Below are 15,978 nucleotides of genomic sequence, written 5' to 3'. Positions count from 1 at the left end.
GGTATCATCATCTGACGACATTCACACTCCTTATATACCTAACTAGCCCTGGGAACAACATGAAACACGAACAACACTAACGCACTTTGGTGAAGGTTCTACCACTCACAGATAACTACAATCCTAGTCCTATACATGCCTACCAACGGTGCGTACGTGTGTAATGTTACATTGACATCCGGGCATGTCTTCTCGGTACTTCATTTTCTTTGTCAGGCAGTGTACTTTCCAAAAGCATGTGTATGTGTTTGTGAATTAAAATTTGTTACATTACTTTTGGAATGCTTATCACAGTAACAGTAGGCTCTGTTGCAGTGAGAGGCACCCACATGCCTTGCTCATACTGTAGCATCAAGCAGTCAGGCCTGCAAGATGAGTGGTCTGCCAAGCGAGTGGATTCATTCTTATTTATCGAGTAACATGAACTCTAGTACTCACACTTAAGTTACAAGTTATCCTCCTATATGATTAATACGCAACGGAAACACGCATCTGACTATCAGTAATTTACAGAACTCTGACTGTACACTACGCACTGGCAATACCACATTTTCTTTCTTTTTTATTTAACGGCTTTTGTCAACACGTGGCCACCGCACTGAATATGAATGGCGCACACATTATAAATTCGGGACATTATGACAACATACAATTCGAAGGAAAAGTCCACCAATCTTTTTCTTTTCACTATCTTATTTATTCCGATAAATTCTCTAACCTAAACACACAAATTCTATAACCTACAACAATAACACATGAGAAATTCCGCCCAGTGGGCATGGCTTAACATTGGTGATTCTCTACCTTATGGTCTCGTAATTATTTAACGCTACAGTGCACTTTCTGGATATGATGGTGGATCTTTTATTATTTCTCACACTTCGACTCTCACAATCATCATCACGAAACTATCCTCCAGACCGAGCAGTACAAAAGGAACACGCATAACCCACCAATCTTTTGAAACTACCTCGCTACTCTCCCATGCAAACCACACATACCCAAATTACATGACATACACCACACTACAATATGAAATACTACACAGAGAATAGTCACAACATTATCACTTTCAGCTTTCCCACTTCAATTAAGATTTATCCCAGTTTCACACGACACTGCCCCACTTCGTAATTCTACTTTCCTACTATGAACTCTGGAGATATATGCACGTCTTCCTGTGCAATGCAAGCCAAGTGGCGTTGCTGGATAGACGGCCGACTCACCTTGCTTCTCTCTCAGAGTTTGAATCTAGCGTCACACGGAATCATATCACGCAAAGTAATATTAAGAACGTATTCATCACACACGCGAATCCTCAACTGATACCATGGACGAGTACTTCTCTTTATCTTTTGTCTCATACACAGTTTGAGACTCACACAGTACTCACCACGTGGAAGTACTCGTCTCTAATTTCAAGTCCTGCACACGCCATTTCTTAAATATTTCAACTTCTGGTACACACGCTATTTCTTAAATACTTCAACTTATTGTACACATGCTAGTAATTCAGCTTAGCTTAAGCACACGGAAGTATTTCAACTTATTGTTACACGTGGTTTCATTGTGACCGTTGGTCACTTCCGAAGATTACTACGATCCCATTAATATTACCTGCCTGACATTTAATTCTCCCCACAAAAGTTCCTGAAATAGAGAAATTATTATTTCAAACTACTTTTAAATATTCCACATGCATACCATGTCTCCACTCTTTTGTCATTACGGAGCACAACTGAAACAGGTCTTAACAGCACAAGATGCAGCGGCAGAGTGCTGAAACATGGCCGTTGTCCAGGTCCTCTCGCACCTTTGCTGAAGTGGGGGAGCACCTTGCTACCGTATTGGTCAGCCACATTTCAGGCGCTCAAAGCTCAGGTAAATTTCATCTCTTTGGTCCCACCAAAGGTGGCCAAAGAATCGTCTCAAAAATGATCATATATTCACATTCACTATCTGCAGTTAGGAGACGACCATACATTCATTCATTTCACAGATCTCACCAAACTGGATGTAGGGATTTACTTTGTGGGAGTGCACATGTGATCAATTAAATAAATAAATTGTCATTCTTTCCCACACTGGTATCCGGCTTCACTGTATTAATTGAAATTGAGTTATTTTACAAAAAAGATGTGTTGTTCTGACAAAAATAATGAAGTATGTTGTACCTATTTTCAATGTCGGGCGGTACTGTACCCTTTCAACAGAATAAGTTCTATGTTTCATAGATATAAAGTGTGTTGTGTGCAACTTACAGTCTACACCTTGAGATCACTCTCGCGTGTGCAACTTTACATTCTATACCTTGAGATCACTCTCGTGATCGATTTCGACGGTTGTGATTTGCTCACACACGTGCGATCTGCTAGCATTTCGCGCGACCTGGCGATTGCAGATTTCTGCGACTTGTTGCTACTATGTGGGATCGCTTCAAAACAACACACAATCGTTTGAAAATTATGATAGGATGTTAGAAGAAACACCTCGGGGGGTCACAGCCAAAAATGGCTTATGACTAATTCTTTTTTTCTTTGCAATGTATGGAAACACTTGTAGAAATTTCATGCCTCAGACACGTTCTTTTCTAATTTCCAGTTCAGTACTTGGTAATGGTAGAGTTACGTGTGAAGAAAGCTTTCTTCACTTACGACAGCAAGATTCCTGTTATGCGCCTTGCAAATGTCATCTTGAAGTGTTTCGTGTCTTACTACAATCCTTTCAGCCGTACAGTATCTTCTCCACTATTCGTGTTTATATTGCTGTTATTCCTCGTCTGACTACCGCTTTCATCTCTTTAGTGACTAATTAATGAATGGAATGCCAACACTGTTACCTTATTTAACTACTGTTACCATATTTTTTTACGGGATGGTTAATGTCGCTAATTCTTAAAAGAAAGTGAAAGTGTAACTGGGGTTGTTTGGTAGAATGAAGTAATGGGGCAGCACTGAAAAGTAAATTTATATAAAGAGACGAAAAGTTTTGTAAATTGTTTTTTTTTTAATTTAGAACCTAATTAGACAGCAGGTAAGAGAGGTGGTTCCGATGTGGTTAAGCTTTCAAGAGAAAACCGGAATATCTTTAGCTATGTTACCATTCTAGATGGAAATAAGTACAACAAACGACCACAGAGAGAAATACAGAGAGAGAGAGAGAGCGAGAGAGAGAGAGAGAGAGAGAGCACTCAATGTGAGCACACGAATTCACCCGCGCGTGGCTACTCAGCGGGCATTGGTCAGCTAATACGGCAGACGCTGTGGCTGTAATAACGCCACGTGCCATCGCGATCATAACGTTGGTTTAAATTATCTACGGTTTCTGGTTAAAAGTGCGTGCTGTATGGTACTCACATTGACCCTTGTCTTTCGCGGACGATGTTATCGTCTGAAATAGCCAAGTCGCATCTTCAGTGTGTCAGTGCTTGGCGCGAAATTTCAAAATAACTTACAAAATGTGCTACACTTTTTGCTGAACTAGCTGCCCGTAAAGAAAGGACGTGGAAGAGAAATGGTATAGCTAGAGAGCAACACTTATTTTTTGAATGAAGATTTCTACAGATAATTGCACTCGGTTATGAAACAGTTGGCAACGAGATATTCCAATGTTGTTCTTGCTTTAGACCTGGCCTATAAGCAGAAACGTGTAAGAAGTTTCAAGGGAAAGCAAAACGTCGTTCTTATATATGTAGAAGACTGATCAAATTTCACCTAACAGATATTCAACTTCGTTGTACGTTCTTAGCACTGCAGTGTCCACAGACTTGACTGGTATAGTGCCATTAAAAACTCCTGGACAGTTCGTTTAATATCTCAAGTAAGATGTGCCAATTAAGGCTACGCCATACTATCATTATTTAGCGAGAAAATACATAAATTAATGAAATTATGTGCAATTCAGTTAGCTACCTGACGAACAACAGCATAGGATATCAGGGCTGCCGATGCAGTATCTGGTAAAAGAATTCGGAAACTGCTATGCAGTGGGCCGAGCGAAGTGGAGCTGTTGTTAGCTCTCTGGACTCGCATTCGGGAGAACTCATCCAGATTTAGGTTTTCCGTGACTTTAATAATTCGCTGAAGGCAAATACCGGGCTGATTCCTCTGAAAACGGCACGCTCGATTTCCCTCCCCATTTTTTACAACATCGAGCTCGTTGCCCGTCTCTAATGATCTCGTTGTCTACGGACGTTAAATTTTAATCTTCCTTCCTCTTGTGATGGTCACCATGCTAGTGCGTGCGTATAAGGTTCAAAATGGCTCTGAGCACTATGCGACTTAACTTCTGAGGTCATCAGTCGCCTAGAACTTAGAACTAATTAAACCTAACTAACCTAAGGACATCACACACATCCATGCCCGACGCAGGATTCGAACCTGCGACCGTAGCGGTCACTCGGTTTCAGACTGTAGCGCCCAGAACCGGTCGGCCACTCCGGCCGGCTGCGTATATGGGCTCCATTCTTTATTTAGTTCGTTGAGTTGTCAATAGAGAAGTAGTAATAGCAGACAGCCCGACAACGTGTTACATTCTCCCGCAGAAGAGAAAATTCGAGAAATTAGAGCGAATATAGAGGCTTACCGGCAATCATTCTTCCCACATGCCATTCGCAAGTGGAACAGGATAGGGGGACCAGTTAGTGGTACCACAAGTACACTACATCACATACCATTAAGTGGCATGCGCTGCATGTTGTAGATGTAGAAAATGTCTGTCAAGAGAGCTGAGAGGCTCCAAACGTGGACTAGTGAATGGATGTCACTTGAGTAACAAATCCATCAGGCACATTTTAATCCTACTAAAGCAGCCAAGGTGACTTTCGGTGATGTGATTGTAAAAGCGAAGAAACTAGTACAGCTGATCAAAGACCAGGCATAGTTCATTTATTGACGTACATCGACAGTGGAATATTGTGGAAAAGCGCTTGTAAAAACTTGCAAGGAACCTGCGGAAGGAATCACTACCATACACATGTATGCGTAGTGTTTCAAAAAGAATGGGGAATGATAGTCGAGCTGCTCCTCATGAGCAGACATTTCTGTAGCTAATGCTAAGCGACGATTGGGGCAGCGTCAAGAGCGAAGCCAATGCACAGTAGATGAGTGGAAATGATTTGGAATTGTGGATCAAACCATACCCTGTGGCTGTCCGATGGATGGGTTTCGGTTTGACTACTAGCTGCAAAACGTTACCTGGTATCATGTGTTGCACCAATAGTCAAGTATGGAGGAAGTAGTGTTATGGTATGGGGGTGTTTTTAGTGGTTAATGTATGATCCCCCAATCGCACCTACGAAAACGCTAAATGAGGAAGGATACGAACTCAGTTTATGTTACTGTGTAGAGTACAGGCACAGTGCGGAGAAGATGTTGTATTAGCATGATAATGCACCCTCTAATAAAGCACCATCTGTAATGAAATTGATAGTGTTCAGTAACATTCTTGAAATGGACTGATGCGCCAAGAGACCCAAACTGAAACCAATGCGACACCTTTAGGATGAATTACAATGTCGACTTCTTTCAAGATTCCAGGGCCATCATCGCTACCATCTCTGCTTTCGGCCCTTGAGGAACAAAGGGCTGCCGTTTCTCCATAGCCATTCCGACACCTCATTGAAAGTGTCCTCAGCAGAGTTCAAGCCATCATAGAGGCAAAGGGTGGACACACCCCATAGTAATGTCCTATAGTAGATGTTCGGATACTTTTTATCAAATAATACATTTGTTGGTGATTAACTACACACATCAAAAAAGTTTTGCTTCATCCTGAAGATAGACGTTCACTGTGAATATTTTATCACAAACTCGGTCCCTCTGACTGTTCAGAGACGTCACTCAACCCGCCTAAAGATGTAAACAACAATGCATGAGCAGCGTCCAATAGACGGAGGGGGTCCGACTGCCAATCAGTTCGAGTCATTTCACCAGGAAGAAGGTACACGCCTCGTGTTGTCTGTAGTTCAATCATGCCTAGACGTCAATAACGAGGTTCGATCGCGTCTGCATTATTACTTTGTGCCAGCAAGGGCTCTCAGCAAGGGAAGTGTCCAGACGTCTCAGAGTGAATCAAAGCGATGTTGTTCGGACAAGGAGGAGGCGCAGAGAGACAGGAACTGTCAATAACATGCATTGCTCAGGCCGTCCAAGGGCTACCACTGTAGTGGGTGACCGCTACTTAAGTATTATGGCACGGGGGAGCCCTGACAGCAACGCCACCATGTTGAATAATGCTTTTCGTGCAATCACAGGACGTCGTGTTACGACTAAAACTGTGCGCAATAGGCTTCATGATGAGCAACTTCACTGCTGACGTCCATGGTGAGGTCCATCTTTGCAACAACGACGCCATGCAGCGTCGTACATATGGGACCAACAACATGCCGAATTTACAGCTTAGGATTGGCATCACGTTCTCTTCACCGATGAGTGTCGCATATGCCTTCACCCAGACGTGTTTGGAGGCAGCCCGTCAGGCTGGACAACTTAGACACAGTGTCCAGTGAGTGCAGCAAGGTGGAGGTTCCCTACTGTTTTTGCGTGGCATTATGTGGGGCCGACGTACGCCGCTGGTGGTCATGAAAGGCGCCATAACGGCTGGACGATACGTGAATGCCAGCCTCCGGCCGACTGTGCAGCCATATCGCCAGCATATTGGCAAGGCATTCGTCTTCAATGACGACAATTCTCGCCCCCGTCGTGCACATCTTATGAATGACTTCCTTCAGGATAACGACGTCGCTCGATTAGAGTGTCCAGCATGCTCTCCAGACATGAACGCTATCGAACAAACCTGGGATAGATTGAAGAGCACTGTTTATGGACGACGCGACCCACCAACCATTCTGAGGGATCTAGCCGAATCGCCGTTGAGGAGTGGGACGATCTGGACCAACAGAGGCTTGATGAACTTGTGGATAGTATGCCACGACGGATACAGAAATGGATCAATGCAAGAGTACGTGCTACTTGGTATCAGAGGTACCGGTGTGTACAGCAATCTCGACCACCACCTCTGAAGGTATCACTGTGTGGTGGTACAACATGCAATATGTGGTTTTCATGAGCAATAAAAATGGCGGAAATGCTATTTATATTGATTTCTATTCCAATTTTCTCTAGAGGTTCAACACCGAGGTGATGCATATCTTTTTTGTTTCTTTTTTTTTCTTTTTGATGTGTGTATTAATGTGGCGAGTGATACCTCTCACTGCCCCAATGATCTGGCTGCGATTAAATGATCAAAGATTTTATACTGTAATGATATTCTCATTATTCCTACCCATTTTATATTACAATCTAAACTTATATCTGTATCTATATGCTACCAGCCACTTTACGGTGTGTGAAGTTTGGTAATTCTAATACCACTATAATTTCCTCCTTGCCCTGTCCTGATCAGCTACACGGGGAGGACAGCATAGCTGTCAACATGCCTCCGTAACAGCTCTGGTTTCTCTGAATTTCTCGCCGTGATATTTCGCGAGGCATGTGTGGGAGGAAGTAATATGTTGCTACGTACGCGCTCCGAACGTCATCAGTAAATTTGTCCGTGATACTCACCGTCCGTGTACGGTCTGCCACTGGAATTTAAGTAGCGTTTCAGTAACGTTCTCGTGCTTATTAAGCACCGCTTCACGAAATGTGCTGTTCTTCATCGGATTTTCTGTATCTCTTCTTTTAATCCAACCTCGAAATGATCCTAGACCGAAGAGCAGTATTTAAAAATCGGTCTTGCAAGTGCTTCGCAAGCTACGTCTTTCGTGGATGAGTTGCATTTTCCAATATTTTTCCTTCTACACTCCTGGAAATTGAAATAAGAACACCGTGAATTCATTGTCCCAGGAAGGGGAAACTTTATTGACACATTCCTGGGGTCAGATACATCACATGATCACACTGACAGAACCACAGGCACATAGACACAGGCAACAGAGCATGCACAATGTCGGCACTAGTACAGTGTATATCCACCTTTCGCAGCAATGCAGGCTGCTATTCTCCCATGGAGACGATCGTAGAGATGCTGGATGTAGTCCTGTGGAACGGCTTGCCATGCCATTTCCACCTGGCGCCTCAGTTGGACCAGCGTTCGTGCTGGACGTGCAGACCGCGTGAGACGACGCTTCATCCAGTCCCAAACATGCTCAATGGGGTCAGATCCGGAGATCTTGCTGGCCAGGGTAGTTGACTTACACCTTCTAGAGCACGTTGGGTGGCACGGGATACATGCGGACGTGCATTGTCCTGTTGGAACAGCAAGTTCCCTTGCCGGTCTAGGAATGGTAGAACGATGGGTTCGATGACGGTTTGGATGTACCGTGCACTATTCAGTGTCCCCTCGACGATCACCAGTGGTGTACGGCCAGTGTAGGAGATCGCTCCCCACACCATGATGCCGGGTGTTGGCCCTGTGTGCCTCGGTCGTATGCAGTCCTGATTGTGGCGCTCACCTGCACGGCGCCAAACACGCATACGACCATCATTGGCACCAAGGCAGAAGCGACTCTCATCGCTGAAGACGACACGTCTCCATTCGTCCCTCCATTCACGCCTGTCGCGACACCACTGGAGGCGGGCTGCACGATGTTGGGGCGTGAGCGGAAGACGGCCTAACGGTGTGCGGGACCGTAGCCCAGCTTCATGGAGACGGTTGCGAATGGTCCTCGCCGATACCCCAGGAGCAACAGTGTCCCTAATTTGCTGGGAAGTGGCGGTGCGGTCCCCTACGGCACTGCGTAGGATCCTACGGTCTTGGCGTGCATCCGTGCGTCGCTGCGGTCCGGTCCCAGGTCTACGGGCACGTGCACCTTCCGCCGACCACTGGCGACAACATCGATGTACTGTGGAGACCTCACGCCCCACGTGTTGAGCAATTCGGCGGTACGTCCACCCGGCCTCCCGCATGCCCACTATACGCCCTCGCTCAAAGTCCGTCAACTGCACATACGGTTCACGTCCACGCTGTCGCGGCATGCTACCAGTGTTAAAGACTGCGATGGAGCTCCGTATGCCACGGCAAACTGGCTGACACTGACGGCGGCGGTGCACAAATGCTGCGCAGCTAGCGCCATTCGACGGCCAACACCGCGGTTCCTGGTGTGTCCGCTGTGCCGTGCGTGTGATCATTGCTTGTACAGTCCTCTCGCAGTGTCCGGAGCAAGTATGGTGGGTGTGACACACCGGTGTCAATGTGTTCTTTTTTCCATTTCCAGGAGTGTATAAATCTCAGCCTGGCAAACTTTTTTCCTATGTTTAGTTACATACTTTTCCACTTTAGGTCACTCTGTCCAGTGACTCCTAGGTATTTTATGTTTATTTCTAGTATGGTGCGTTTATTTACTTGTATGGTCAAATGCAAGTCCCTGTAGTAACCGTCCATTCTCTGCAGGTTCTCCTAATTTTCACTACAGTCAAAACCTCATTTTTACCACTTAAACGTAAGTCTAGTGCTAGAGGCCAAAGAAAGTAAATAATTATAAACGAGCGAAGTAATAGGTGGTTACAGAAATTAGTGTTAATCAAAAAAGGTTTTGACTCACTAGTTGATGTCACATGACAATGACAAGAAATTATTTGCGAAAATTACGGAGGTGGTGTCTAAAATACAAATCAAAATGATCGCACAGCCTGCCAATGAATGCTGCAAAGAGCCACAAGTTTAAAATGAGCCTTAAGGCTTGTTAACAGTGACAAATTCAATACCATGAAAGACATCACCAGTAGATTAAATGTAAACTGATACAAGCACTAAAAATTAATACGAAAACAACGGAGTTAGATAATTTATATTGACAAAAAGTTATTTTGAAAAGAAAATCGAAATTTCTAAAGCTAAACTTGGGAGTAAAGATATCATATACCGTTAGTTTATCCATTGCTTACCGTAAGTTTATTAATTGTACACCAGCACAAAATGTGAAAGCGTATATCACTGTTTTACGGCTTAGTGAGGTGACACAAATTTATTGTAGCCTTTTAAACTGTCCATTAACAGCCTGCACCATCAGTACACTATCACGCTTGTCACTACGTGGAAATAATTACTCGATAAAATCCGGCCTCCGCAGCAGAACGGTAATCAGGGGCTACCTTGCTCCGTCTGATGGGCGATTACTGTGTCGCTGTCCTTACGCAGGTGTTCAGATGCCCACTCGTACTATTAAAGGTGTTATTGACATCTGGACGTTCAAAATGGTTCAAATGGCTCTGAGCACTATGGGACTTAACATCTATGGTCATCAGTCCCCTAGAACTTAGAACTACTTAAACCTAACTAACCTAAGGACAGCACACAACACCCAGCCATCACGAGGCAGAGAAAATCCCTGACCCCGCCGGGAATCGAACCCGGGAACCCGGGAACCCGGGCGTGGGAAGCGAGAACGCTACCGCACGACCACGAGATGCGGGCATCTGGACGTACTTTGAATGTTAGTTTCATATCCGTGGATTTTCGTTGCAGCTGCGCATTTGAACACTCCAGTATGGAACGCTGCTTTTTATTTTATCTTGTTTTATGATACAACAGCTCTCCTTCCGTGCGGATATTTCCTTTTGAAGTAGCCAGCGCCCTGTACTGAGCGCTCTGGTGGATCACGAAAGCCACCGAGTTTGTTAGCAAAACTGTTTGTCACAGCAATATGCACTTGCAATGTATTCGCACAGCAAAAACAGTAGAAGGTGAGCTTGTTCCGCCTTTGCAGAACCCAAACACACATGCAATCGGTATTCGCTAAATGCAGAAAAAGCATCTGAATCAATACTATAAAATTCTGTTAAATCACTGTCTGGTGGGTACGCTCCATAATGTGTGTTCTTCTTCGCTTTGTGAGGGATAATACTTATTATACATAACTGACTTGTTACGTGTACTCCATCGAACGCTGTCATAAATGGTACTTTGCAGTTTGTGTTAGCGATCTCAGTAGCTTTATGTTTCTCAAGTAAACAGTAACTTGAATATCTCTTTGGCACATTTACATCACAGTAAACAATTTATTCTACTTTTAGAAAAATATTAGGGACTCTTTGAGCGAAACTGCCACACAATCAGAGATCTTGTTTATGAGAGAGAGAGAGAGAGAGAGAGAGAGAGAGAGAACGCAATAGAAAATAGTGTATATCTTATCCTACGTATTAAAATGCAGCATTAACAGAGCTCCTTTACTTGTGAGTGGATGAACGAAATAAAAAGTACTATATATCTTATAGACTACAGATATTGCTGACCTTGTACTGAACAAAACACACTGGAGCACGGAATTTTGTGAAGAACTGTTGCAAGTCTGCACGTTTCTGTGGTCGTTGTCATTGAAGGTAAAATCTTGTAGGATACCAGGGCGCGTCATTTTCCTCTTCAAGTTCTTCTACTCGATCGACGTATCAACCCATCTATTGCGGTCTCGTGGTGTTCACGGTCAGCTAGGATCCGAGGTTGAAACTTCGATCGAGTAGAATAATCTGGAGAGGAAAATGACATGGCCTCGTATCCTCTGAGATTTAACCTTCAGTGTTGAAATTATTAGCAGTTATGCGTTACGTTTGATAAAATATTATATTAAACGAGGACCTGCGGAGTATTAAAGACGTTTATTTGTCTAAAGCCGTAAAGAAGCACATATTCTAACCAGTTTTTGTGGTTATTGCGTATTTCATTACGGTATAACAGAAATGAAATTATGAAGCAGTCATTATTTCATTAAATTAATGAGTTATTTGTGTAATTTGAGGTGGTGTATGTTGAATACTGACTCAAATATGTCTCCGATATTTTTTTACCATTGTATTACAGTGATGAGTGTATAGAAATTACCACTTTACTTTCAGATTCAGATTGATGTTCCTAAATCAATGAATTCGAATGTAAAGACAAATATGAGTGTTCTGGAAATGCTCTGCATTTTCGTGTTACGAGAATGTGAGAAAAAGAATTACAAACTATCTAAATAATGGAAACAAATCATAATTTAACTGTCTGCCCGTTCATTTTGTTAATAGAGTCTATTTCTTGTGTCAACAGGTGAAACTAGAACGTCCTTCATCTTCTCGGGAACGACCAAGTCACTTCGCTTCTCCACACTTTGTTTGGTAAGTATCTTTTTAACATCATGAAGCCTCTGCTTGCACACCAATGGAAAGATTTCTAACATTCGTAGGCAGATGTATGAAGTCATCATCCTCGCTATTTAATTCGTGCCAACTTATAAACTACCTCTTCTGTACGTCCATAGGTCCTTGGATTGTGTTTTCCTCTTCTCCTCCTCGCCCACTTTCTTTCTGAGGCCTTAACTGTCCTCTTTCCTACTCTGCTCAATTTGTAACAAATCCATACTGTTTCTGTAGCGTTCTGCATCATTGATCTACGGGGTGTAAGTTCACCAGTTGTAATTTCTCAGAGTGTATATTACTGAATTCATTAATCCACTTGGTTCTTGTCATTCCACTGTTTCCGACTCATTTTCTGACTTCGTGTTCTGTTCATTTTACAAACCGGGATCACATGTGCGGCTAGGTTTTTCTGATATCTTCCTCAAGTTCTTATATAGTGTTACTGTTTATCATATTTCTCGTGTTTCATTTCCTCCTTTTACTAATAGTTTCTACTTTCTTCTGGTTCTTCAGTTCCACTTTTTTCAGGTGGTATCGGCTCGGCCGAAAATAATCCTCTCTGTGCCTTTTCGTGTCCGACTTATACATCTTTCCACTTTTTTTTTAATTGTAAGCTTTTCTGATCACACATCATTCTCACCTTCTTCTCCCTCTCTTTTATACCCTCAATACTCCCGTTTCTTCATAGCAAAACGCTCCCAGGTTCTTAAATTTGTCCACATTTTGCACAATGCATTTAGGCATTTTACAGTCTCCAGTGATGTCCAATGTCCTTGCCTTGTAGGCGATTCTTAGAATACTTTAATAAGACTGTCAAGTTTTTTCTTGGCACATTAGCCCCCTCACATAGTATTAATATGTCGCTCTCAGAAGCAACGTAAGTGATATTGCACTATTGTCTCCCAGAATGTTATTTCTTTTTTTAGCATTAATGATTTTGTTCATTGCTGTAGTTCAGCACGTGCAGAATATTTCAGTATTTCACTATTCATGTTCTTAGCATTTCTTTAACTGAGTTTGTTACTCTTCACTTCCGGTGAAATAATGTAGTCAATTGTTATATAACGTCATTAAATATAAAGCAAGAACATACAGTAGTCCCAGCCGCTGGAAGGCAGGTCAGACACGCAATTTTTAATTAGTTCATTAATCCACATTCATAAAATAGAAATTAGTGTGGTGCACCAAATGCACCGTGTGAGGCTACTCAGTTATCTGAAAAAGTAACAATTACTCTACCTATTATGTTTTAATGTCTGTTACGAGGATCCAAAAGTATATTCATAGCCAACTGACAATGTACAAGAAGAGTGAAAGGAAAACGAAATTTAACTTTTGATTAGATTGTCCACGTTTGCTATACTGTCCAGAGAGAACGCTGTTTCTGATGATTCGCGTTAGGTTTGGAACGTGGGAGAGTGCTTGATTCACAGCTGCGGACGAGATTATCGTGGGGTGGCAGTACTTATCTCACCCTGCAGAGGGCTAATCTTGAGCAGACAAGATGCCCTGAGGAAACATGTGATGTATCATGTGACATTCACCAGCGCCAACCACATCCGCTACGATTTCTCGTTGCTGGGCCCAACGCGATGTGTTTAAATGGGTGTTCACCTATCACCCAGTCTCCGGAAAATTCTCAAAATTAAAAGTTCTGAATGCTTCTCTGGCAGAATAACTCTAACAGTGGACTTTGACATACGTCTTGAAAAGAATATCTGCAACAGAAATGCACTGATGGACCATTCATAATGGCACGACCTTTCATTTCTTATAGCCAGTACCATACGTTCTCATGTGAAATGTATTAATCTGATTAATAGCTTTTGGATTTGTTTCTGCAGATCGGAATATTTGTTCTAAAGATCACTACACCTGGTTAATTCCTTTATAAAATGCAGAAGTATCATTATCTTATTTATCCGGATGTTGCATTTATTTGCGTTCCCTTTATCGGCGTGTTCTGCTCCTTTAAACGAAAGAACATTTCCATATTTCAGCTGCAGTACAGAAGATACTTTTACGCTTACTGCACTGAAAATAGTTTCTGTTCTTAAACAGTTTTCAGACAATGCTTTTGGCATTGGGCTTTCCATTTTTTAATTTGACTTGGTGTCTTTCAAGTAATGCCCTATGGAACCACCTGTCGGGATAACTATATTTGACTTTCTGTAATGCTTCTTCTTCTCCAGAATCACTGCAGGAACACTAAAACCATCCCACAATTGAAAAATAAGTTTGCTGCACAAGATGTGATGTGCATCTGCGGAAATTTATCATTGTTACTTCCCAGTGTTGGTATTTTGTCAGCATGTAGATGACAGTATTAGCCACCCATTTCGGAACAAGAGAGTCGAGTGGTAAGTTAAGGAAGGATAGGGACACAACAATCAGTCGAAATTCCATTGGCTTTTTATTATTCGTGCTTATCCAGATTTCAGCTGTAAATAGCTATCTTCAGTGCATTTGAGTGAGTTACCATAAAAAAAAAAATCTCGCAGCAAAAAAATGGCTCTGAGCACTATGGGACTCAACTGCTGAGGTTATTAGTCCCCTAGAACTTAGAACTAGTTAAACCTAACTAACCTAAGGACATCACAAACATCCATGCCCGAGGCAGGATTCGAACCTGCGACCGTAGCGGTCTTGCGGTTCCAGACTGCAGCGCCTTTAACCGCACGGCCACTTCGGCCGGCAATCTCGCAGCAGTAAATGCCACTACTCGACTACACGTGTGTATAGGCAGAAGGAAGTTACCATCCAACAAACTCGCTGCAGTACGACTAAACGGTTGCTGTGTTTCCTTCTGCCTGTTTACTAGGGTTGGAACTTAAACAGTGGCAACTATTCATTCACGACCGATACAAAAGAGTTATATGTTTGCACTTGTTACTGTCCTTCCATAAATTCGACAGGTAGTAGTCTGCTCCATTCGCGCCATCAACAGAATAGGCTCTGCTAACGGTAGCCGGCCGTGGTGGCCGAGCGGTTCTAGGCGCTACAGTCTGGAACAGTGCGACCGCTACGGTCGCAGGTTCGAATCCTGCCTCGGGCATGGGTGCGTGTGATGTCCTTAGGTTAGTTAGGTTTAAGTAGTTCTAAGTTCTAGGGGACTGATGACCTCAGAGGTAAAGTCCCATAATGCTCAGAGCCATTTGAACCATTTGCTAACGGTATACTACGCCTTCCACATCGCTGGCAACGGGCTCTATACAACGCTGGTGACTACTTTGAAGGGCAGTAACAGGTGCAAACATGTAACTCATTTATATCGGCTGTGGATAAATAGTTGACACTATGTAAGTTCCAGCCCTCTTACCAGTAAAGTTATATGGTGACATGCATTTCTGCGACATCCGACAAACTCGGAGCAGTACATGTTAGCATACGACTTCAAGGTTGTTGTGTTTCTTTCTGTCTATATTCCAGTGCAGTCGTTTGGTGACACGCAGCTCTGAGAGTATTTTGGATGGCAACTCACTCAAATGAACTGAAGGTGGCTATTTACAGCTGAAATCTGAATATGCACGAATAATAAAAAACAGTGAGATTGCATATGTTTGCTATGTTCATATGCTCCCTTAATTAATCTACGGTTGTGCCGAGCGGTTCCATATGGGTCAAAGTTGATTAAGAGCGGTAAGTACCTATGAGAGTCATATCCGTCTGAAATTCTTTCAGACTCTGAAATGAGTTTAATCTAAAACAGAATCTGACGCTTGCTGGTATTTTGTCAACCCCAATATTTTCTATTACGTCTCCTCTATTTCTATATTTTAGTCTCCGGATGTTTTATCCCAAACACATTAAGGTTACATGTTTTTATAAAAATCTTTAATACGACTTCTAATATTTATAAAATTAT

The 15,978-nt window shown here is 42.8% G+C and overlaps 1 protein-coding gene across 1 annotated transcript in view; it reads left to right on the top strand.

Moving 5' to 3' along the window:
• The window catches only part of LOC126244919 (GTP-binding protein Rhes-like), a 509,501-nt gene that overhangs the window by 315,050 nt on the left and 178,473 nt on the right, over nt 1-15,978 (top strand). The window contains exon 2 of the mRNA XM_049948275.1: nt 12,025-12,092. The gene's annotated coding sequence lies outside the window, so the exon portion shown is untranslated. The remainder of the gene's footprint in view (nt 1-12,024; nt 12,093-15,978) is intronic.

The sequence above is a fragment of the Schistocerca nitens genome, chromosome 1 (genome assembly GCF_023898315.1).
Source record: "Schistocerca nitens isolate TAMUIC-IGC-003100 chromosome 1, iqSchNite1.1, whole genome shotgun sequence".
NCBI lineage: Eukaryota > Metazoa > Arthropoda > Insecta > Orthoptera > Acrididae > Schistocerca > Schistocerca nitens.
This window is presented reverse-complemented; position numbering and strand designations above follow the sequence as displayed.